We start from the raw sequence: 22,793 nt of genomic DNA on the forward strand, positions 1-22,793 counted from the left end.
TAGCCTGGAGAAGAGAAGGCTGAGAGAGGATCTTCTCAATGCTGATTAGCATCTAAAAGGTGGGAGGTCAGCAGGTGGGGCCAACCTTTTTTTCAGTAACAGGACACAGGACAAGGGGCAACAGACACAAACTGGAACCCAGGAGGTTCCATATGAACATGAGAAAAAAATTTTTCACTATGAAGATCATAGAGTCATAGAATCATAGAATCAACCAGGTTGGAAGAGACCTCCAAGTTCATCAAGCCCAACCTATCACCCAGCCCATCCATAGCCCAACCTATCCAATCAACCAGACCATGGCACTAAATGCCTCATCCAGGCTTCTCTTGAACATCTCCAGGGACAGCTACTCCACCTGGGCAGCACATTCCAATGGGCAATCTCTCTCTCTCTGTGAAGAACTTCCTCATACTATCCAGCCTATATCTCTCCTGGCACAACTTGAGACTGTGTCCCCTCCTTCTGCTGCTGGTTGCCTGGGAGAAGAGAGCAACCCCTACCTGACTACAACCTCCCTTCAGGTAGTTGTAGACAGCAATGAGGTCACCCCTGAGCCTCCTCTTCTCCAGGCTAAACACCCCCAGCTCCCTCAGCCTCTCCTCATAGGGATGTTGGACCACTGGACCAGGCTGCACAGAGATGTGAAGTCTGCTTCTCTGCTTCCAAACCTGCTTGCACATGAATCTGGGCAACCTGCTCTGGGTGATTCTGCTTTATCAGGGCTGTTGGACTAGATAATCCCCAGAGGTCCCTTCCAACCCCAACCATACTGTGATTCTGTGTGCTAACAGGAGGGTGGAGAGGGAGCTGATTCTATCCCTCTACTCTGCTCTGGTGAGACCACACCTGGAGTACTGTGTCCAGCTCTGGAGCCCCCCTTACAAGAAAGATCTGGAGGAGCTGGAATGTGTCCAGAGAAGGGCCATGAAGATGATCAGAAGGCTAGAGTTCGTTCGTCTGCTATGAGAACAGACTGAGAGAGTGGGGGCTCTTCAGTCTGGAGAAGAGAAGGCTCTGAGGAGACCTTCTTGTGGCCTTCCAGTATCTGAAGGGGGCTACAAGAAAGCTGGGGAGGGACTTTTGAGGGTGTCAGGGAGTGATAGGGCTGTGGGGAATGGAAAAATAAGTAAAAATGGGTAGATTCAGATTGGATGTTAGGAAGAAGTTTTTCCCCATGAAGGTGGTGAGACACTGGAACAGGTTGTCCAGGGAGGTGGTGGAAGCCTCATCCCTGGAGGTTTTTGCAGCCAGGCTGGATGTGGCTGTGAGCAACCTGCTGTAGTGTGAGGTGTCCCTGCCAGGGCAGGGGGGGTTGGAACTGGATGATCCTTGAGGTCCCTACCAACCCTGACAATTCTATGATACTGTGAGATACTCTCCCCTTTGGTCTTCCATTTTTTCAACTCCAAACCATACAAAGGCAAGGAACAAAATCTCATCCTTGCTGAGAATTCCTCCTGCTTTCAATAAAACTCTGTTTTGATTTGGTAAATATCAGCATTATAGCTGTTTGTTATAGATCTACTGAAAACAACTTGCTTGTGTCCTTCTATCAAAGTCATTAGGCAGTGAATTCACTCTGGGCACTAGATTGATTCCATATAAAGGAGGGGGTGAGGAGAAGAGGTCTGACTCAAACCAAACAAAAGGGGCTGACTTGGAAGAGATTGGTTGCAGATAATGCAAGGTTTTTCTGATTAAAAGATATATAGGAATTTGAATAAGAATGTGTTGTTTGGAATACACTCCCACTGCTCTCCAGCAGAATTCCTGCTTGCAGATAGATGTGGTTTGAGTTAAGAAGGCGAAAGGGCTTGAAAAAAAAAAAAAAGGAGAAATAAAATAAGTGGGTTTGGGCTAATTCTTGTAATTATGTCTCTTTTTGGTAAACGGAAATCGATTTGGTGTAATGGGGTTGATTGGAAAATGACCTGTTTGAGATGGGGAAATAAAAGAGGCTGTTGGACAACAGTCTGAGAAAGAAAAAAGAAAAAAAAAACAATCCAAAAAAACCCCAGCAACAAACAAAACCCAAACCCCAAACCCTAACCCCAGGGATGCTCTGCGCTGAAAGAGTCTGGCTCAATAAAAAGAGAAAAAAAAAACTTGATTCGAAAATTGTGGCTTTTAGTAGGAGGGTATTTGATCCATTCAAAGTGGATTGGTTTCATCCTTGATGCTTGCCTGGCGTTGAAATATGTCGGTATGAAGCATGAAATAAGCATGTGTCAGGCATTACTCAGAATAAATAGGGAGAGGAAGAGTGAGGGAGCGGCGGGGGGAGGAAAAAAGAGAAGAGCGAGGCAGCGGCGAGCGGGAATCGTGAAGACAAGCTGGGAGGACCCAAAGTGATTTCTCATCGTGTGGAAAACGAGCAGAGCCCTGGTGTGATGAGCACAGGGAGCCCAGCCTCTTCCCCACTGGTGTCGCTGGGAGGAGGATCAGGCCCCAGGAATGCGAGGACGGAAAATCTCTGCTTTGTTAGATCAGCCCGTCCGAGGGGATCGCTCCGCCGAGGGAAAGAGGAATTGCTTTCGCCTGGCCCCGAATTTGCCTTCTCCCCACTGACAGAGATCCTACAGCTTCCCTTGGAAGACTTTTCCACATTCTAATTGATCTGATTGTTAGGAAATTGTTCATAAAATTAAGAATCTTGGAAGTAAATGAGGGAACCCAGGCAGAACTGCTCCACGCAAAGAGCAGCAGCCATATGGAACGAGTTAGGCTGGGGAAGGCAATCGAGCAGCATAAATGAGTTCAAGAGACATTCAGATTTATTTCTGGAGATGGAAAGGGACTGGGAATATGATGAAGGGAAGGAGGGAGGTGGGTTTAGCAGGCATTTAAACAAGGAAGGCATGCTTGGAGGGAGGACGTTTTACAGGGAGAGAACTCGGAAGATGTTTTTCCTGGGGCTTTTTCTTTTTCTTTTTCTTTTTCTTTTTCTTTTTCTTTTTCTTTTTCTTTTTCTTTTTCTTTTTCTTTTTCTTTTTCTTTTTCTTTTTCTTTTTCTTTTTCTTTTTCTTTTTCTTTTTCTTTTTCTTTTTCTTTTTCTTTTTCTTTTTCTTTTTCTTTTTCTTTTTCTTTTTCTTTTTCATATTTATATTGATGTTGCTCAGAAAGCAAGAGGGGTTCTATTTTTCCTTGGAGAAGGTTTCATTTCAGGGAAAATTCAGCCAAAGAAACGGATTATGCACTTGAGGCATCGCTTCTGTTGTGCTCCTCACTCAGCCTTATCATGCTCTACTAGGGGCATGTACTTAAATCCACATAATTTTGAATTAAACACAAGAAACATGAGCTGAGCCTTTACACTTGAGGAGGATGACACCTCTGACCATTCCTGGTGGCTAAGAGAGACAGTTTGGCAGACCAGGCCAAAGCCAATACCTGTAGAAGTCCTCCATGTCTGCTCAGCAACCCCAACCCACTGAACAGGAAACCTTGGAAGGGCATTCTTACAAGGGCTTGTAGAGACAGGGTGAGGGGAGATGGATTGAAGCTTGAGGAGGGGAGGTTTAGATTGGAGATTAGAAAGAAATCCTTAACTGTGATGGTGGTGAGACACTGGAACAGGTTGCCCAAGGAGGTTGTGGATGCCCCATCCCTGGAGGTGTTCAAGGTCAGGCTGGATGAGGCCTTGAGCAACTTGGGCTAGAGGAAGGTGTCCCTGCCCATGGAAGGGGAGTTTATAAATATCTGAGGGTTGAGTGTCAGGAGGGAGGGGCCAGGCTCTGCTCACTTGCACCCTAGGATAGGACAAGGTGCAGTGGATGTAAACTGCAACACAGGAGGTTCCACCTCAAGATGAGGAGGAACTTACTCTTCACTATGAGGGTCACAGAGCACTGGAACGGACTTCCCAGAGGAGTTGTGGAGTCTCCTTCTCTGGAGACTTTCAAGACCCATCTGGGTGCATTCCTGTGTGACCTGTGCTGGATTCTATGGTCCTGCTCTGGCAGGGGAGTTGGACTTGATGATCTTCGGAGGTTCCTTCCAACCCCTAACACCCTGTGATCCTGTGAACTAGATGATCTTTAAGATCCCTTCCAACCCAATCTATTCTATGAATCTATGAGTCTATAAGCCTACCATCCAAGACCATGCTTGTAGAAGAAGTGATGCATATGGCTTGCATTTTAGGTGTTTGGATATCCTGGATTCAATGCAGTGGTTCCCTGGAGAAGCAATCTGAGAGGGCAGGGGTGATGGCATGCAGGAGGATGCTGAGGCTTGTGGCTGCTTTTGCAGGATGCAGGCTCAGGAACTCCATGACTGCAGGAGAAATAATATCACCATTGAACTTAGACTCTTAAAATTTCAACTAAATTAAGAGAAAATCATGAAAATGCCCATCAGCTCTTGCTGCAACCTTTTCCCAGCCTAATGGCACAGGTTGTGTGCAACTGGAGGCTAACCTGGAGTTATAAACTCCAGTTATAAACAGATCTGCTTGGTGGGAGCAGAGGCATGTCCATGAGGAGTTACTGAACAAATCACTGCCATTTTCATGCAGGCTGGCAGGTCTAGAAGAAAGGTGTCACCAAAAAAGAGTGGCAGCCCCATGCTGACAAAGGCTTCCTTTCTCTCCTGCCTGTTGCCCAAGAAAAGCACTTCTGTCACTTGACCCTGCCAGTCACATTAAAAAATGAACTTCTGCCCAGGGGACACACCAAAAAAAAAAAAAAAAGGAAAGAAAAAAGAAAGAAAAAGAATGTTTACAAGGAATCGGTTCAGGTGGCTGAGGCTGGAACAGGGCTGGCAGGAGCCAGTGGCCTGGCTGGAGCTCTGTCCTCTCACACAGGGCTGTGCTTGGGCTGTCAGGGGTGATTAATTCTGCAATGAATGTGAGGCCATGCATGCACTTTGTCAAATGATGAGGAAAAGCCCAGGAAGACCCAGCCTGGTTTGCCTGAGCTCCAGCCATTGCTGAAGAAATGCTATTGAGATACCAAAGTCTCCAATCAGGTTGTAAGGGACTCTCAAAGGTCATCTTGTCCAACCGCCCTGCAGTCAGCAGGGACAACTCCAACTACAGCAGGCTGCCTAGGGCCACATCAGCTCTGATCCTGAACGTCTCCAGGGATGGGGCCTCAACAACATCCCTGGACAACCTGTTCCAGTATTTCACCACTCTCATTGTGCAGAACTTCCTGCTGATGTCCACTCTGTTGGATGAGGCCTTCAGCAACCTGGTCTAGTGGAAGGTGTCCCTGCTCATGGCAGTGGGATTGGAACTAGATGATAGTTGAGGTCCATTCCATCCTAAACCATTCTGTGAATCTATTTCTACCCTGCACTACTTTCAAACCATTGCTCCTTGTCCTGTTGCTAGATGCCCTCTAAAGAGTCCTTTGCTGGTCCACTTCAGCTATTGAAATGTATTTATAGTGCAATGTAAGCAGGCAGTGAGCCTGGGCATAAGGGGCAAAGCTCTAAGGGGTGCAGAGGGTTACCTCCTCATCTGGGGTGCCAGCCAGTGTTGCAGTCCCTCTTGCTCCCATTAGGACAGGTGGGCCCTCTGCAGACCCTGATGCTTACTGAGTGTTTGTATTAGGACACAAAGTGGCCAAAGAATGATGAGAAGGAGATGGAGAAGCTAAGTGGCTCGCAGCTTGAGCTCCACCATGGTGTCGGTGTTGAGGAAGGGGATGGCGGTGGCAACGTCCTCCCTGCAACGCACAGGGGCATCTAGTGGCCAAATGCCAGAAGGCAGCAGCTACCCAAAACCCCCTTCCAAAACCGAGGGCAACTGCAAACCAGGACCAGCTCCACAGTCTTCATCATCCCTTCACAACCTTTAAGGACTAACCAAATGTTTGGCTGGAAATGTCACCACTCTCCTCTCCTCTGCTGTTGGCAAACTGTCACCCATTTCCAGTAGGAACTCTTCTTGCTGCAATTTAATATGAGAACCACTGAATGGTTTAGGTTGGGAAAGCCCTTTAAGATCATGGAGTCCAAGCATTAACCCAGCACTGCCAGATCCACTGGGATGGTTTCTCTCCTTCCTGTCCACCATAGAAAACATATTCCCATATTTTCCAGGCAGGATGGCTGCTCTTAGGCTTCTCACCTGGTCACCAACACTTTCCTGCTGGCTCCTGCCCTGCTGCTAGACAAGCTGCAGCTCCATCCTGACTTCATTTGCTCCATATGGACTTTTCCATATGTTGAGGACACTGCTGACCCCATACCACATCACACACCAGGCAGCCTGTGCTCCTCATCACCTACCATGTCACCTGTCCCTCACAGTTCTCACCAGGCACTGATTTACACTCACTGAAAAATCTTGTCTGCAGAGGAGAGGTTCTGCAGGAGGGTTTTTGTCTTGCTCATTTTTGTCTTCATTTTTTTTGTCTTGCTCATTTTTGTCTTGCTCATTCTTCCACCTCTTTACTCTGCCCTGGTGAGACCACACCTGCAATACTGCATCCAGTTTTGGGCTCCCCAGTTCAAGAAAGACAGAGAACTGCTGGAGAGAATCCAATGGAGAGCCATGAGGGTGATTAGGGGACTTGGGCATCTCCCCTATGAAGAGAGACTGAGAGCCCTGGGGATGTTTAGTCTGGAGAAGACTGAGAGGGGATTCCATCAATGTGTATAAATATCTGAGGGGTGGGTATCAAGTGGAGGGGGTCAGGCTCTTTTTGCTGGTACACAGTAATAACACAAGGAACAACTGGTTCAAACTTGAACGTAGAAGATTTCACCCCAGCATGAGGAGAAACTTCTTTGCAGTGAGGGTGACAGAGCACTGGAAGAGGCTGCCCAGAGGGGTTGTGGAGTCTTCTTCTCTGGAGAATTTCCAAACCCTGCTGGATGCCTTCCTGTGCGGACTCCCCTGGGTGATCATGCTCTGGCAGGGGGTTGGACTGGATGATCTCTTGAGGTCCCTTCCAGCCTCTGATATCCTGTGAGACTGTGATTAATCAAGCTCCTGCAAAAGGAGGGTGAGTGCAACAGAAACCTACATGTCCTTATCTAGTGGAAGATGTCCCTGCTCACTGCAGAGGGATTGGACTAGATGACCTTTAAAGATCCCTTCCAACCCAAACCATTCCCTGCTTCTATGATATCCATGCCCCATGCAGGGGAGAAAGGTACCCTCCTGCCTTCCTCTGTTTTTTGTTGAGATGCTGGGAAAGCAGTGCCTAGAAACAATCCTGATGTGTGGAGTAATGAGTTTAAAGCCATCTCCAAGGCAAAACCTGGTAGTGGTTTCCATGGAGGGGACCTTGTCTCGTCCTGAGCTGTGTGCACTCCCTTAGAGGTGAGCACAGGACGAGTTTCAGGAGTTTAGTGGTTTCATGACTTTCACTGGTGCCCAGAGACAGGCCAAGGGACAATGGGCACAAGCTGGAATCCAGGAAGTTCCATCTGAATGTGAAGATCTTTCCTCTGAGGGTTCTTTCCCAGAGAGGCTGTGGAATCTCCTTCTCTGAAGAGATTCCAAAGCTGCCTGGACATTGCAATCCTGGGCAACTTGCTGTGAGTGGCCCTGTTCTAGCAGGGGCTTGGACCAGATAATCCCCAGAGGCCCCTTCCAATCTCCATCGTGCTGGCATTTATTCAGACTGTGATCTCACCACTTTTTGCTGCCAGGCAGGGAAGGATAAATACTCAAGACCATGGTTTGTAACGGGAAGAAAGGAAAAATCAGCCAAATACAGCATGCAAGAATGCTCAGAATCTTGTGTTTTGGGTCTGTGAAGTTATTCCAGGGTGCTTTACTGTCCTATATAAAAAAGAGTGTGCTCTTCAACATGAGCTTATTGTTTGAATTTCTTCATGTTCATTCACACCGTCAACATATTTTAAAGCCTTCTGAAGACTCATGTTTTATTTCTTCTGATAAAGGTAGCTGACACCAGAGCTCTTTGCTTTGTTGCTGGCACTGTCTGGAGGCAAAGCCTTTTGCTTTACAGGAGAGGTGGTGACAAAGGCACACATTCCATGGGGCAGGAGCTTGAAAAGCCCACAACAATTCCTTGGAAAGTATAAATAAAATAAAATAAGATAAAAAATAAAATAAAATAAGATAAAAAATAAAATAAAATAAAATACAATAAATAAGATAAAATAAAATACAATAAACAAACCAAAACAAAATAAAATAACGTAAAATGAAATGAAATAAAATAAAATAAAATAAAGGAAATACAGTACAGTACAATACAATGCAATGCAATAAAATAAAATAAAATACAATAAATAAAATAAAATACGATAAACAAAACAAAATAAAATAACATAAAATGAAATGAAATGAAATAAAATAAAATAAAATGCAATAAAATACAATAAAAGAGAAGAAATACAATATAGTAAAATACAATACAATACAGTGCAATGCAATAAAATACAATAAATAAAATAAAATAAAATGCAATAAACAAAGCAAAGCAAAGCAAAGCAAAGCAAACCAAACTAAAATAAAGTAAAATAAAATAAAATAAAATAAAATAAAATAAAATAAAATAAAATAAAATAAAATCTGAATGGGTTCCACCACACCACACACTCTGTAATTGCTCATATTTGACTGCAAGCCCCAAATGAAAGCTGGCACAAGCTCCCAGCCATGCTCTCTTACATGGGAATATTCCATATTTGCACATTTTCAGTCTGGCTCGCTGCTCAGCTCTGATCTTAGCCCAGATAAGAGGGTGCAGAACAGCTTTGCTCCTCGCCTCCGAAGCAATCCCCCACAGCAGCGTGGCTGTAGGGCCTGCCTTTCACAAACTGGAAGGAGGATGAGTTCAGATCAAAAGTGCCTCCATAATGTGCTGATGCTGCAGATCAGCTTAATAGGGTTGAGCTCCAGCGAAGCATTTGAATGTGCAGGTTGTAAATAAATAATGGAGGAGGTTGATGCTTTAACGTAGCAATAATTACCTTAAATTAAACCCTCTGGATAAAGAAATTAACTCTCACCTTGCTGGCTCCATCTCTTGTTCTGAAAGAGCTCAACCACACTTCAGCAGGGGAATTTAGACTGGAGATTAGAAACAAACTCTTCACAATGAGGGTGGTGAGGCACTGGAACAGGTTGCCCAGGGATGTCCTGGATCTCCCCTCCCTGGAGGTGTTCAAGGCCAGGTTGGATGAGACCTTGAGCGACCTGGGCTAGAGGAAGGTATCCCTGGTCATGGCAGAGGGGTTGGAACTGGATGATCTTTATGGTCCCTTCCAACCCAAACCGTTCTGTGAGTCTGTGAATCCACAAATTAATTCTTCACCGCTGGAAAGGGTGGGAGGAAGGAGGACATAAGGAGGAAGTTGGAAGCTGGGCATCAGGAGGAAGTTCTCTACCCTGAGAGTTGTGATATACTGGAACAATCTGCCCAGGGATGTGGTTGAGGCCCTGTCACTGGAGACATTCAAGATCAGAGATGATGTGGACCTGGGCAGACTGATCTACTGGGAGGTGTCCCTGCTGCCTGCAGGGGTGGGAGGCAAGATGACCTTTGAGAGTCTCTTCCAACCTGTGAATCTGGTAATCTGTGGATGTTCTTGTTAGAGATACTCACAAATTATTGACATTTACATCAAAAATGAAAGCTGAAACTGAGCTGAAAGCTGAAACTTTCTGCAAAATCCAACCCTCACAAGTTTGTTCCATGTGCTGCTGGAATTCCCCAAGCCTGTAGGGTGAAACATCTGCCCTGGTGCATTTCAGTCAGGTTTTTCAGGTGTTGTTTCACTTGGGTACCTAATTCAGTTTTTTTCAACTTAATGAAGTGACAGTTTCTGACTTAAAGAGGTGAGAGAGACTTATGGGGTACATGAGGATGGTGGAACAGGTACATGGGTGAAACATCCATGGAGCTGCTGGCTCTGGCACACCTCTGCTCCACCTACCCAGCCTAAATAGCCACCTTAACCCAGATCAGCAGAAAAGCATTTCACAGTTTCAGTGGTTTTGACAGTAACATCCTGATTCTCCTACTTCTAGAACTGATTTGAAAGCTTGCCAGAGTTTAATTCACTTTTTGTGTTTGCCATTGCTATCTGGGGATAGTTTTGTTGGCCATTTGCAAGGTGGGAAGAGATAAACTCAACCCTCACCACCCAGCCTAAGCCCTGCTGCCTGAGGGTGAGCATACCTTCAGCCTGAAAGGACCATTTCTGGAGGACTTCTCAGTAGAAGTCAAAATTCCCTTTGTTGGGGATGGAAAGGAAAAAGGAACACCCAGAACTTTGAAAACCTGACTTTGGCTCTGTGAGGGTTTGGTCTTGCAGAGGTGATGAAGGCTTGCACTTGATCATAGGCACAGGAATGAACACACCAAAGTCAGGGATGTGCTCAAGTGCTCCAGCAGCTCAAGGGCAGGAGGTGGTGACATATCTGGGAAGATCACAGATTCCCAGAATCCCAGCATGGTGGGGGTTAGAAGGGATTTCTGGAGATCATCTAGTCCACCCCCCCTGCTAAAATTGGGGCACCCAGTGCAGACTGTCCAGGATCATGTTCAGGGGGATTTGGAAACTCTCCTGAGAAGGAGACTCCACAACCTCTCTGGGCAGTCTGTATCAAGTTCAAGCCTCATCTGAGTGCTGGAGGTAAATTTATGGAGCTGGCCACTAATAGGTGGCCTCCTTTGAGGAAGCTGGGCAAGAAAGCTGCTATGCTACACCCAGATCCTTCCTATCCAGCCAGTGCTGCAACTCCATTTTGCCCCTATCCTGAGCTGCTGGAACCTCACACTCCACCTTTGCTTCTAAAAGTAGGATTTATGCAGTTTTCACCAGGATAAGAAGCTGTACAGCAAAGAAGAGTCACTTTGTTCTGTCCTCAGGAGAAGGTGCTCCATGGAAATCGATGCCCAGCACAAGGGAGGGCTGGCAGGTGGGATGGATGGGTTTAATCTAAAGCATATTTAAATAAAGGCTCCAAAGAAAACTACATTTAAGCACTAAGCCCTTCCATAGCATTGCTAATATTTGCTGCAGAACATCCTAATGATTGCAACACAGGAGTAAAGATGGAGTAGAACACCATAGTCATGATGACTGAAAATTAGGCTGTATTAGAGTTTCCCCTCGCTACCAGAAGACACTGAAGTGCTGGAGTGGAGCCAAAGAAGGGCAACAAAGCTGACAAAGGCTCTAGAGAACAAGTCCTGCCAAGGGAACTGGGGTTGTTTAGCTAGGAGAAAGGGAGGCCTCATTGCTCTCTACAACTACCTGAAAGGAGGCTGTAGGGATGTGGGAGTCAGTTTGTTCTAACAAGAAGCAAATGGTGAGAGAAAATGTCCTCAAGTTGTGCCAGGTGAGGTTTAGGATAGATACTGGGAACAATGTCTGCTCCAAAAGGGTTGTCAAGCTCTGGAATGGGCTGCTGGGGGAAGTGATGGAATCACTATCACTGAAGTGATTTGAAAGACATGTAGATGTGGTGGTGAGGGACATGGTTTAGTAGTGGCACATAGTAGTGGCAGTGTCAGGTTAATGGGTCACAGGACCACAGGATCACAGAATCTTAGGGGTTGGAAGGGACCTCTGAAGATCATCAAGTCCAACCCCCCTGCCAGAGCAGGATCATAGAATCCAGCACAGGTCACGCAGGAACACATCCAGATGGGTCTTGAAAGTCTCCAGAGAAGGAGACTCCACAACTCCTCTGGGCAGCCTGTTCCAGTGCTCTGTGACTCTCCCAGTGATGAAGAAGCTCCTCCTCATGTTGAGGTGGAACCTCTTGTGCTGCAGTTTATATCCATTGCCCCTTGTCCTATCCCAGGGCAAGTCAGCAGAGCCTGTCCCCTCCCTCTTGACACCCAGCCCTCAGATATTTAGAAATGGTTGGATGTGATGATCTTAAAATTCTTTTCCAGCCTAAACGATTGGATGAATCCATGGTTCATTGAGCAGCATAAACCATCCCACACATTTGGAGAGTGTAACACACACTTGACAGGGGACCACATGCTCAAGAGCCTTCAAAAGACGTAAAAGACCTTCAAGATCATGAAGTCCAACCTATCACCCAACACCATCTAATCAACTAAACCATAGCTCTAAGTGCCTCATCCAGCCTTATTTTAAACACTCCCAGGGGTGGTGACTCCACCACCTTCCTGAGCAGCACATTCCAATGGCAAATCTCTCTGTCTGGGAAGAATTTCTTCCTAACATCCAGCCTGAACCTCCCCTGGTGCAGCTTGAGACTGTGTCCTCTTGTTCTGTCAGTGGTTGCCTGGGAGAAGAGACCAACCCCCACCTGGCTACAGGCTCCCTTCAGGTAGTTGTAGACAGCAATAAGGCACTCCTGAGACTCCTCTTCTCTAGGCTAAACACCCCCAGCTCCCTCAGCCTCTGCTTACAGGGCTGTGCTCCAGACCTCTCTCCAGCTTTGTTGCCCTTCTCTGGACACATTCAAGGAGCTTAGCATCTTTCTTGAGCTGAAGGGCCCATGTCACAATTTAATTTTCCTGAGGTCAAATCATTGAGTGTCCTAAACACTCTCAGGCTAATTTGAATGAGCATCCCTTCCTCTGAAGGTTGCCTGCGATCTCCTTTGAAGGGAACAACAACCAGAAAAAAAAAGAAAAAAAGGAGCTGATAGCTTTAATCTTTAAAGTAGTTTGAATCATTTCCTCCCAAGCCTTTCTCTAAACAGATTAAACTCCTGTTTGAAATGGAAGTCGCTGTTTGCTCATGTAAATAAGCATTTTCTCTTGTATCTAGTGGTAAACAGATTAAAGGATTACACTAAAGACCGTTCACAATTTTTTTACTGCCGGGGTCCTGAAATCTTAGTGTTTGATATCTACCCCTCAGCACAGATACTAGAGGGGTGGAAGGTTATTTCCAGCCAACTCCCCATCCACCCCCTCCACCCCCAATCAAGTACATCCTAAATAAGGAGATTTAAAGTCTTCAGTTTGGAACGACTTTGCTCTTATCTGCCCCTGTTGCCACTTCACACGAGGCCGGGGAGCGAAGAGGAGCTTGGAGCACAAATGAGAATCAGACACAAAGATTTTTTTTTTCTTTTTTCTTTTTCTTTTCAAAAGCCACAGTGGGGGGAAGGAAAGGGGGGAAGGATTGACTTGATTTCTAATAATATATAGACTGTACAATAAAGCAGACCGCCGTATTTCATCCCCTGTCGAGAAAGTTTTGTCACTTGGTAATTTGTTTTAATATATGAGTTTCTAAATAGGAGAGCAGTCAATCGATGCATTATTAATGTGATGTGTACGTGGATAAATATTCTTTTTAACTTCCAGCCTGCTGGATATTAATGTTGTGGCATTTGAAAGCCAAGAGGCATTTGAAGGGCTCTGTTTCGAGGCGGGAGCCGGACCGATGGCACCCAACCCCATTTATAACTCTTCAGGATGGGGAGTGAAAGGGCTTTGATGTAAAGTCAGAATGGAGAGGCAGATTATTTTTACCCCCTTTCTCCCCACCCCCCCAGTCCCCACTCCCAATATTTGTGGCAGCCAAAGGCCTCCATCCTGTGCAGGGGTTGGTTAGTTTTTTTGGAAGAACCAGGTTTAAAGAGGTTTCTGAAATGTCCAGAAGCTGCCCTAAAGATCACAGGCTCACAGAATGTCAGGGGTTGGAAGGGACCCAAAGAGATCATAGAGTCCAACCCCCCTGCCAGAGCAGGACCGTACAATCTAGCTCATGTCACACAGGAACACATCCAGATGGGTCTTGAAAGTCTCCAGAGAAGGAGACTCCATAACCTCTCTGGGGAGCCTCTTCCAATGCTCTGTGACACTTACAGTAAAGAAGTTCTTCCTTGTGTTGAGGTGGAACCTCCTGTGCCGCAGCTCACATCCATTGCTCCTTGTCCTATCCCAGGGAGCAAGTGAGCAGAGCCTGGCCCCTGCCTCCTGACCCCCAGCCCTCAGATATTTATAAACATTTATTAAATCCCTTCTAAGTCTTCTCTTTTCCAGACTACAAAGCCCCAGGTCCCTCAGCCTCTCCTCCCCAGGCAGTGCTCCAGTCCCCTAATCATCCTCAGAGCCCTCTGCTGGACCCTCTCCAGCAGGTCCCTGTCCCTCCTAACCTGGGGAGCCCAAAACTGAATGCAGTACTCAAGATGAGGTCTCCTAGGGCAGAGTAGAAGGGGAGGAGAACTTCCCTGAATCTGCTGGATGCATTCTGAGCATGGGGCAGTGTGGCTGGAAAGCTGCTGGCAGAAAGGGATCTGGGGGTTACAATGGACCAGCAGCTGAAGAGGAGCCAGCAGTGTGCCCAGGTGGCCAAGAAAGCCAAAGGCATCCTGGCTGGGATCAGCAATGCTGTGTCCAGCAGGAGCAGGGAGGGGATTGTTCCCTGGGACTCAGCTCTGGTGAGGCCACACCTTGAGTGTTGTGTCCAGTTTTGGGTACCTGAATACAAGAGAAATGTGGAGGTGCTGGAGCCAGGGCAGAGGAGGGCAAGGAAGCTGTGAAGGACCTGGAGAATAAATCTGATGAAGAGAGACTGAAGGAGCTGGGGATGGTTAGTGTGAAAAAGAGGAGGCTGAGGGGAGACCTCATGGCTGAAAGGACCACCTGAAAGGACATTGTAGAGGGGTTGTTGGTGGTCTCTCTTCTCACAGTAATTAGTGATTCTATGTTGCTACCTAAGTGTGAAGTCAAGCTGCATCAACCCTTCCTAGACTTAGAGTCAGAATCATAGAATTGTTAGGGTTGGAAGGGATCTCAAGGATCCTCCAGTTCCAACCCCACTGCCATGGGCAGGGACACCTCACACTACAGCAGGTTGCTCACAGCCACATCCAGCCTGGCTGCAAAAACCTCCAAGGATGAGGCTTCCACCACCTCCCTGGGCAACCTCTGCCAGGCTCTCACCACCTTCATGGGGAACAACTTCTTCCTTACATCCAACCTGAATCTACCCACTTCTAGTTTTGCTCCATTCCCCCCATTTCTGTCACTCTCTGACATCCTAAAAAGTCCCTCCCCAGCTTTGTTGTAGCCCCCTTCAGGTACTGGAAGGTCACAATAAGGTCTCCTCAGAGCCTTCTCTTCTCCAGACTGAACAGCCCCAACTCCCTCAGTCTGTCCTCATAGGAGAGGTGCTTCAGCCCTCTGCTCATCCTCTTGATTAATTCTATCAGATTTAATTAAAAAAAAAAAATCAACATTCTTCTCAACCAATGCATGGTGCATTAATAACACTGTGCAAAAGAAGACAGGGAAACATGCAGTAGATTTCATTTACCAGTAAATCAATCACTAACTAAGCTAAATTAATTAAACTAAACGAAATACATTTCAAACTCACCACTGCTTCTTTTTTTAACAAGGAAGATTTTCTTGTGTGATAGGATGAAATTTAATCAAGGGCAACCCTTAAATGAATGGTTAAAAAAAAAAAGTAAAAATTATATAATACCATAAAAAAAAGAAAGAAAGAAAAAAAAAGAAAGAAAAAAAGGAAAAAAAGAAAAAAAGAAAGAAAAAAAGAAAGAAGAAAAAGAAAGAAAAGAAGAAAGAAAAAAGAAAAAGAAAAGAAAGAAAAAAGAAAGAAAAAAGAAAAAAGAAAGAAAAGGAAAGAAAAAAGAAAGTAAAAAGAAAGAAAAAATAAAGAAAAAAAAAAGGAAAAAAAGAAAGGAAAAAAAAAAAGTTTTGCAGTGCACACTGCCTGACCTGAAAATAATAAGCTTCTAAGTGCAGTTGGAAGCAGTCACTAAAACCAGGGGGGGAGACATGAGTTTTATTAGAATTTAGATAAAAAGATTTAATGTTTTTTAATCTATGAGACCATTGGAGGTTAAATTCACCATCTGAAGTTAGTTTGGGGTTTTTTTGGGGTTTGTTTTTTATTTTTTTTCATATGTGGTTTTTTCTTTTTTTTCTTTTTCTTCCTCCCCCCTTTAAACAGATCTACTCATTTAATAAATAAATAAATAAATAAATAAATAAATAAATAAGCCAAGGTCATCAGAGCCCACTCAATAAAATATTCAATTCACCTTCATTTTGGCTTTGAGAGGAGGAACAGGAGCTGCACAAAATCTTTGGGAGGTTTCAAGGTGGGGTTTTTTTTTTTTCCTCCCCCTAGACAGACTCTGGTGACCCTTTTTCAAGGTTGGGTTTTGGTTGTTGTTTTTTTTTTTTTTTCCCTTTTCTTTCTTTTTTTTGGGGGGTGGAGGTCTATTTTACAGAGGTGTCAGCTGCGTCGTGCCTTACCACAGCAGGGATGAAAAGGTGGGAACTAAGAATTCCTTCATCCATAAATTCCACTGGCCATGGATATTTTCACGTTCATTAGGAGGAGAATAAGTAGCAGCCGGGCAGGATTCGCCAGAGGTTTCTCCTGGGCTTGTTGATGAGCTGAAGAGGTAAAAACACCACCAGGGCCCTGATTTGCTGGGTTGATTTCAGCTATTCCCCCTCTCCAACTGGGCAAGCCTTCATTGTGCTATCAAAGAGCTGACAAGAATTTATTGGCTCTCTACTTCAGTTGCTTCAGACCTGATTAAAACCCCAGGGCAGGTCAGGGTGCCAGGCAAGAAGGGGGTAAATCAGCAGGGCTCCTGCAAAGTACCTCTGATTTATGCTGCCTGGGGCTAATATTTCAGTGTTTGAGGCCAATATATCAAGGCCATAGGATTTAGTATAGAATTTTAGCATCATATAGATGCTCTCTGGGCCATGAGTGTTTTCTTCTGGTGTTTTACCACCACTAAATCACTCTTCTCTGAGTATTTCAGGTACACACACACATACGCACTGGTCCTAGACCTGCCCTGGTACCTGCCTGCTGATCTGGGGGTCCTTCAGCCCTGCTCTGCTCTTCACCACACCTTGTTGGAGGAATCACAGAATATCTTTGGTTGAAAGAGACCTTCAAGATCATCCAGCCCAACCTTCAGCCCTGCACTGCAAGGTCACCACTAAACTATGTCCCTAAGCATGTGTTTTTTAAGCACCTCCATGGATGGTGACTTCACCACTGCCCTGGGCAGACTGTTCCAACATTTGATAACCCTTTCAGTGAAGAAATATTTCCTAACACCCAGCCTAAATCTCTCCTGGCACAGCTTGCATCTGTTTCCTCTAGGCCTGTTACTTGCCACCAGGGAGAAGAGGCTGGTCCCCTCCTTGCTCCACCTCTCCTGTCAGGGTGTTGTAGAGAGCAATGAGGTCTCTCCTGAGCCTCCTCTTCACCAGACTGAACAACCCCAGCCAGGGCAGGAAAAGGTTTGAGGTTGGTTGTGCTGAGCTCTGAGGCTGCTGGTGGCACTGTGCAGCTTGGGGCAGGCCATCAGGTTTCCTCCATGAAGCATCACTTCTTGTCAGTGCTGGATCAATGGTTGGTCTTGATGATCTTAAATGTCTCTTCCAACCAAAATGATTCTGCATCATGGGAAACTGAAGTTGGATGTTAGGACCAAGCTCTTCCCCAGAAAGGTTGTCAAGCCCTGGAATAAGTTGCTCAGGGCAGTGGTGGAGTCACCCTGGAGGGGTTAAGACTTGTTGATGTGCTGCTGAGGTAAATTATTTAGTGGTGACCTGGCAGTGCTGGGTTAACAGATGGACTTGATGGCCTTACAGGTCTCTTCCAACCAAAATGATTCTGTGAGACCATGCTGCTTGTGCTTGATAAAAACATTCCTCCAACGCGGTCTGGAGGAGAAACCTCAGGGATGAAGGAGTCTCAGATCACCAGGTTGGATGATCTCCAGGTGTCAGGGCAGATGTAGGGCCTGTGCACATGTGTGTATGTATGAAGTAACTCGGGGAGAGTGATTTATTGGTGGTAAAATGCCAAAAGAAAGCAAGAACACAGCTTGCAGAGAATGAGGAGGTGATGGCTCTACATTAGGGGGGGCCATCTCTGAGTCCTACAGCTGTGGCTGGGGTCCCAGTTACAGCCCACACAGTGGGGAGAAGCTGTTGGGCTAACTTAATCCCAGTTTTCCATCCACAATGACTGCACACATCTGGTCACCTTCACTTCTTCCAAAGGCAGAGAGAGAATTCTTGAGCTGAATGATGATTTTTCACTCGGGTCCAGCTTTACAAGAAGCAGCAATGTTGAAGATGGGATTAAAAAAAAAAAAAAAGTGGCTTTTTCCCTGGGTCTTAACCCAATTCCTCATCCAAGGAGTCTCAGCTGTGTTTGGATGAATTTCAGAAAAGCATCCCAACTTTTGGAAGCAGATCCAAACCAGGCTTGAAGAAGGGTTTGATGTTTGCCCACCAGCCTTCAGGCAAGCTCTTTGCTGTCCTTGTGCTGCTTCCCTTGGCACAATAGAGGAGGGCTCTGTCCTTAGCAGAACCCCAGCTCCAAAACCCATCGAAGCAAACAAACATTGCCCTGAGGGATATGGAGCAGAGCTGTAGAAGAAACAGGTACTGAGCTCCAAAACCAGATGGTGAATCTAAAACCTGTCTGAATGTGCCAAGATCCAGCATGCTCCAAGGAGTTCAAACGGAGCGTTGCAGATAAAACAAGTGCTGATTAGACCACATTCTGCCCCAAACTGCCATCAAAAGCTTGAGCCTTTCCACAGCCAGCCAGGCTGGGATCAAGTTGGAGACATGTCCAGCAGTTTGAGCCTGGCCAGCACATTGAGAGAGGTAATTCTGCCACTCTGCTCTACTCTGGCCAGCCTGATCTAGTGTGAGGTGTCCCTGCCCATGGCAGGGGGGTTGGAACAAGATGATCCTTGTGGTCCCTTCCAACCCTGACTGATTCTATGATTCTATGATCACTTGGAGTGCTGTGCCCAGCTAGGGGACCCCCAACACAAGAGGGACACAAACCTGCTGGCATGGGTTCAGAGGAGGGCCAAAAGGATTATCAGAGGGCTGGAGCACCTCTCCTACAAGGACAGGATGAAAGAAAAGCAGCCAGCTTACAGAAGGGCATCTTCATGCCTTTCAGGGTTTGATGGTGATTTTTAAGCTCTTTAGAAGATTTTTGAGATTACAGGCTTCTTTTTGTGCCGAGAATGTGGTATCTCAGAAGGTGAAGGGGAATTATGTGCTCCCAGCATAAGAAGGACATGGAACTTACGGAGCAGGTCCAGAGGAGGACATGAAGATGATCAGAGGGCTGGAGAACTCCTGTGGGGACAGGCTGAGAGAGTTGGGGCTGTTCAGCCTGGAGAAGAGAAGGGTCCAAAGAGATCTTAAAGCAGCCTTCCAGTACCTGGAGGAGGCTACAAGAGAGCTGGGGAGGGACTTTTGACAGAGTCTTCTTGTGATAGGATGAGAGCGAATGGATTGAAGCTTGAGGAGGGCAGATTTAGACTGGAGATGAGGAAGAAATTCTTTCCAGTGAGGGTGGTGAGACACTGGAACAGGTTGTCCAGGGAGGCTGTGGATGCCCTCTCCCTGCAGGTGTCCAAAGCCAGGTTGGATTAAGCATGAGCAGCCTGGGCAAGGGAAAGGTGTCCCTGCCTATGACAAGGGGATTGGAACTAGATGATCTTTAAGGTCCCTTCCAAGTCATCTATGGTTCTATGAATATTCCCAAAAGCCTTGAAGAACAATGAACTGGAGCAGCAGACACAATCCTTGCCCAGCACTGATCACCTCTTCCCATGGTGGTTGTCACCTCAGCTGGGTATGCAGGCACTGCCTCTTCAGTGGATTTATTATTACACTGCATACCTTTCCATCTCTGAGCCTCTGTGGTCTTGTCTGATGCATGGTTTGAGCTTTCAGCAAACATAACTACTCCATAATTAAATATTAGATATCTCAACATGAGTCTAAACTATTTCTCTGTGGTATTTAACCTTTTGGACCCAGCAGACCAAATTCCCAGCTCGACAGCCACACCACAGGTGAAATGAGAATCTACACAGCTAGGTCTTTGTTTCCTTTTATAAAAAGCAATAAAGGAGCATCTGAGACCAGCTCTAATTGCATTATTTGAAGCTACAAGGGCCAAGTCTTCTGCAGGTACCATGGTGTGTACTAAGGAGGGTCTCAAAAGGTCATTTCTTGGTGCATATTTATAGAGATTAACCCCTCCAAGGGTGAGGAGAAAGAACAAAAGGCGATTGGGAAGTGATGCTGCATGCACCTCTTAGTCTGCAAAAGAGAAGACTGAGAGGGGACTTAATAAATGTTTATAAATAGCTGAGGGCTGAGTGTCAGGAAGGAGGGGACAGCCTCTTCTCACTTGTGCTCTGGGATAGGACAAGGGGCAATGGATATAAACAGGAGGTTCCACCTCAACATGAGGAGGAACTTCTTCATTACTGTAAGGGTCACAGAGCACTGGAACAGACTCCCCAGAGGGGTTGTGGAATCTCCTTCTCTGGAGAATTTCAAGACCCATCTGAATGCATTCCTGTGTGACCTGTGCTGGATTCTATGGTCCTGCTCTGGCAAGAGAGTTAGAATTGATGATCTCCAGAGGTCTCTTCCAACCCTTAAGATCCTGTGATGCTGTGGTGCATTGACCTGACACCAAGGAGATAAGGGATCAGATGAGGAAAGGGACCTTGCATGTGAGGGAGAAGGGAGCCACAGGAACACAGAATGGTAGGACTGGCAAAGGGATGCAAGAAGGACTTGCAATGTTCAGCACAGAGGAGGTGGTGTAGACAGAAGTGAACATTGCCTGAAGCAGCTGAGGCTCTGACTGATGTGGTGGCTGACACCCAAAACCAGGGATGGGACTCTGAGCATCCTGGTCTAGTGGAAGGTGTCCCTGCCCATGACTAGGAGGTTGGACTCATTCTACTATTAGAAGATATGTGGGATAGAAAAGGGGTCATATAAAGAGGTAGATTTAGACTAGACATCAGAAAGAAATTCTTTCCAGTGAGGGTGGTGAGACACTGGAACAGGTTGCCCAGGGAGGCTGTGGATGCCCTCTCCCTGGAGGTGTCGAAGGCCAGGTTGGATGAAATATTGAGCAACCTGGTCAAGGGAAAGGTGAGAGGGGGGTTGGAACTAGATGATCATTAGGGTCCTTTCCAACCCAAACCATTCTGTGATCTAAGAATCTATTAATCATGGAGTTAATTAACCTGCCTCTTCACCCAGCTTGGTGGAAGTAGAAGAAATATCTTAGGTGAGGGGAACCATGCCTTTAAATGGCACATTAATTTTTTCAGGCCTATGACCTCTAAATACTTTCCCTTAAATCTAAGCAGTTCAATACTTCTAATTGAAGTTATTTTTTGTGAGTAAAAAAGGGAAGGAAAACTAATTAGAATCATAGAATTGCTAGGATTGGAAGAGACCTCAAGAATCATCCAGTTCCAACCCCCCTGCCATGGGCAGGGACACCTCACACCACAGCAGGTTGCTCACAGCCACATCCAGCCTGGCTGCAAAAACCTCCAGGGATGAGGCTTCCACCACCTCCCTGGGCAACCTCTGCCAGTGTCTCACCACCCTCATGGGGAAGAATTTCTTCCTAATATCCAATCTGAATCTACCTATTTCTAGTTTTGTTCCATTCCCCACAGCCCTATCACTCCCTGACACCCTCAAAAGTCCCTCCCCAGCTTTCTTGTAGCCCCCTTCAGATAGTGGATGGCCACAAGAAGGTCTCCTTGGAGCCTTCTCTTCTCCAGACTGAACAGCCCCAAACTCTCTCAGTCTGTCCTCACAGGAGAGGAGCTCCAGCCCTCTGCTGATCCTCGTGGCCCTTCTCCAGACACCTTCCAGCACCTCCAGATTCTTCACAATAAACTTTGGGGGTGTCAAGAACAGGTTGCTACTACTCATTCTAGGTTGCATTAGTTCTGATAGTCCTTTAGATACTCTGCTAGCACTTGCTGGTAACCAAGACAGCATTTGACTGATGAAAGCATGAAATATTCCAGGAACATGAAACGAAATAAAGTAAATTAAAAGAAAAAATTAAAAGGAAATAAATTCAACCAACAAAATCCCCAAAGCAAGCAAAACACCACTGAAATCTAGATGGTCCTTGAAAGAATTGGATCCCACAAAGCCTTTCCAAGACACTGCCAAGTCTGAATGCCTTCAAAAAAGTGACTCAGGACCCAAACATTCATGGAATCAGCTATAGCATGAAGGCACTTGAAAGGCTCCTCTTTTTTCCTCTCCAGTGCTTTTGGAGCCTCCCTGACCCACAGAGAAGATACTGTCATGTTTTTCTCAGCTGGAAACATGGTGTTTTTCAAAATGAAAACCAAAAGTCTCCTAAGGCTCCATGCTTCCAAGAAACTGAGCTTCCACAAACACACTGTGACCTGGTAGGGCCTTTCGCTCCTGCTGCTCCTGCCTCGAAAAGAGAGAAGCTATCAAGACCCAAAAGAAGCTTTTTCTTCTTGGAGGCATTAAGGAGAGTGTGGTCAGCAGGTCAAAGGACCTTCTCCTCTCATTCTACTTACCTGAGTGAAGCCCCATTTGGAGTATTGGGTTCAGGTCTGGGCTCTGCAGGTCAAAAGCAACAAGAAATCACAGAATCACAGAATGGTAGGGGCTGGAAGGGACCTCAGAACTCATCCAATCCAACCCCCCTGTCAGAGCAGGATCAGCTATACCAGGACACACAGGAACACATCCAGGGGGGTTTTGAATATCCCCAGTGAGGGAGACTCCACAGCCCCCCTGGGCAGCCTGTTCCAGGGCTCTGTCACCATCACAGGGAAAATTTTTTTCCTCCTGTTTCCATGGAACTGCCTATGCCTCAACTTCCACCATTGCCCCTTGGGCTGGCATTGGGCATCACCCAGCACAGCCTGGCTCCAGCCTCTGGGCACTCACCCTGCACATCTTTATAAGCATGAATGAGATCAGCCCTCAGTCTCCTAAAGAGCCTCAGCTCCCTCAGTCTCTCCTCCTAGGGAAGATGTTCCATTCCCTTCA

Source organism: Indicator indicator, chromosome 9 (genome assembly GCF_027791375.1).
Source record: "Indicator indicator isolate 239-I01 chromosome 9, UM_Iind_1.1, whole genome shotgun sequence".
NCBI lineage: Eukaryota > Metazoa > Chordata > Aves > Piciformes > Indicatoridae > Indicator > Indicator indicator.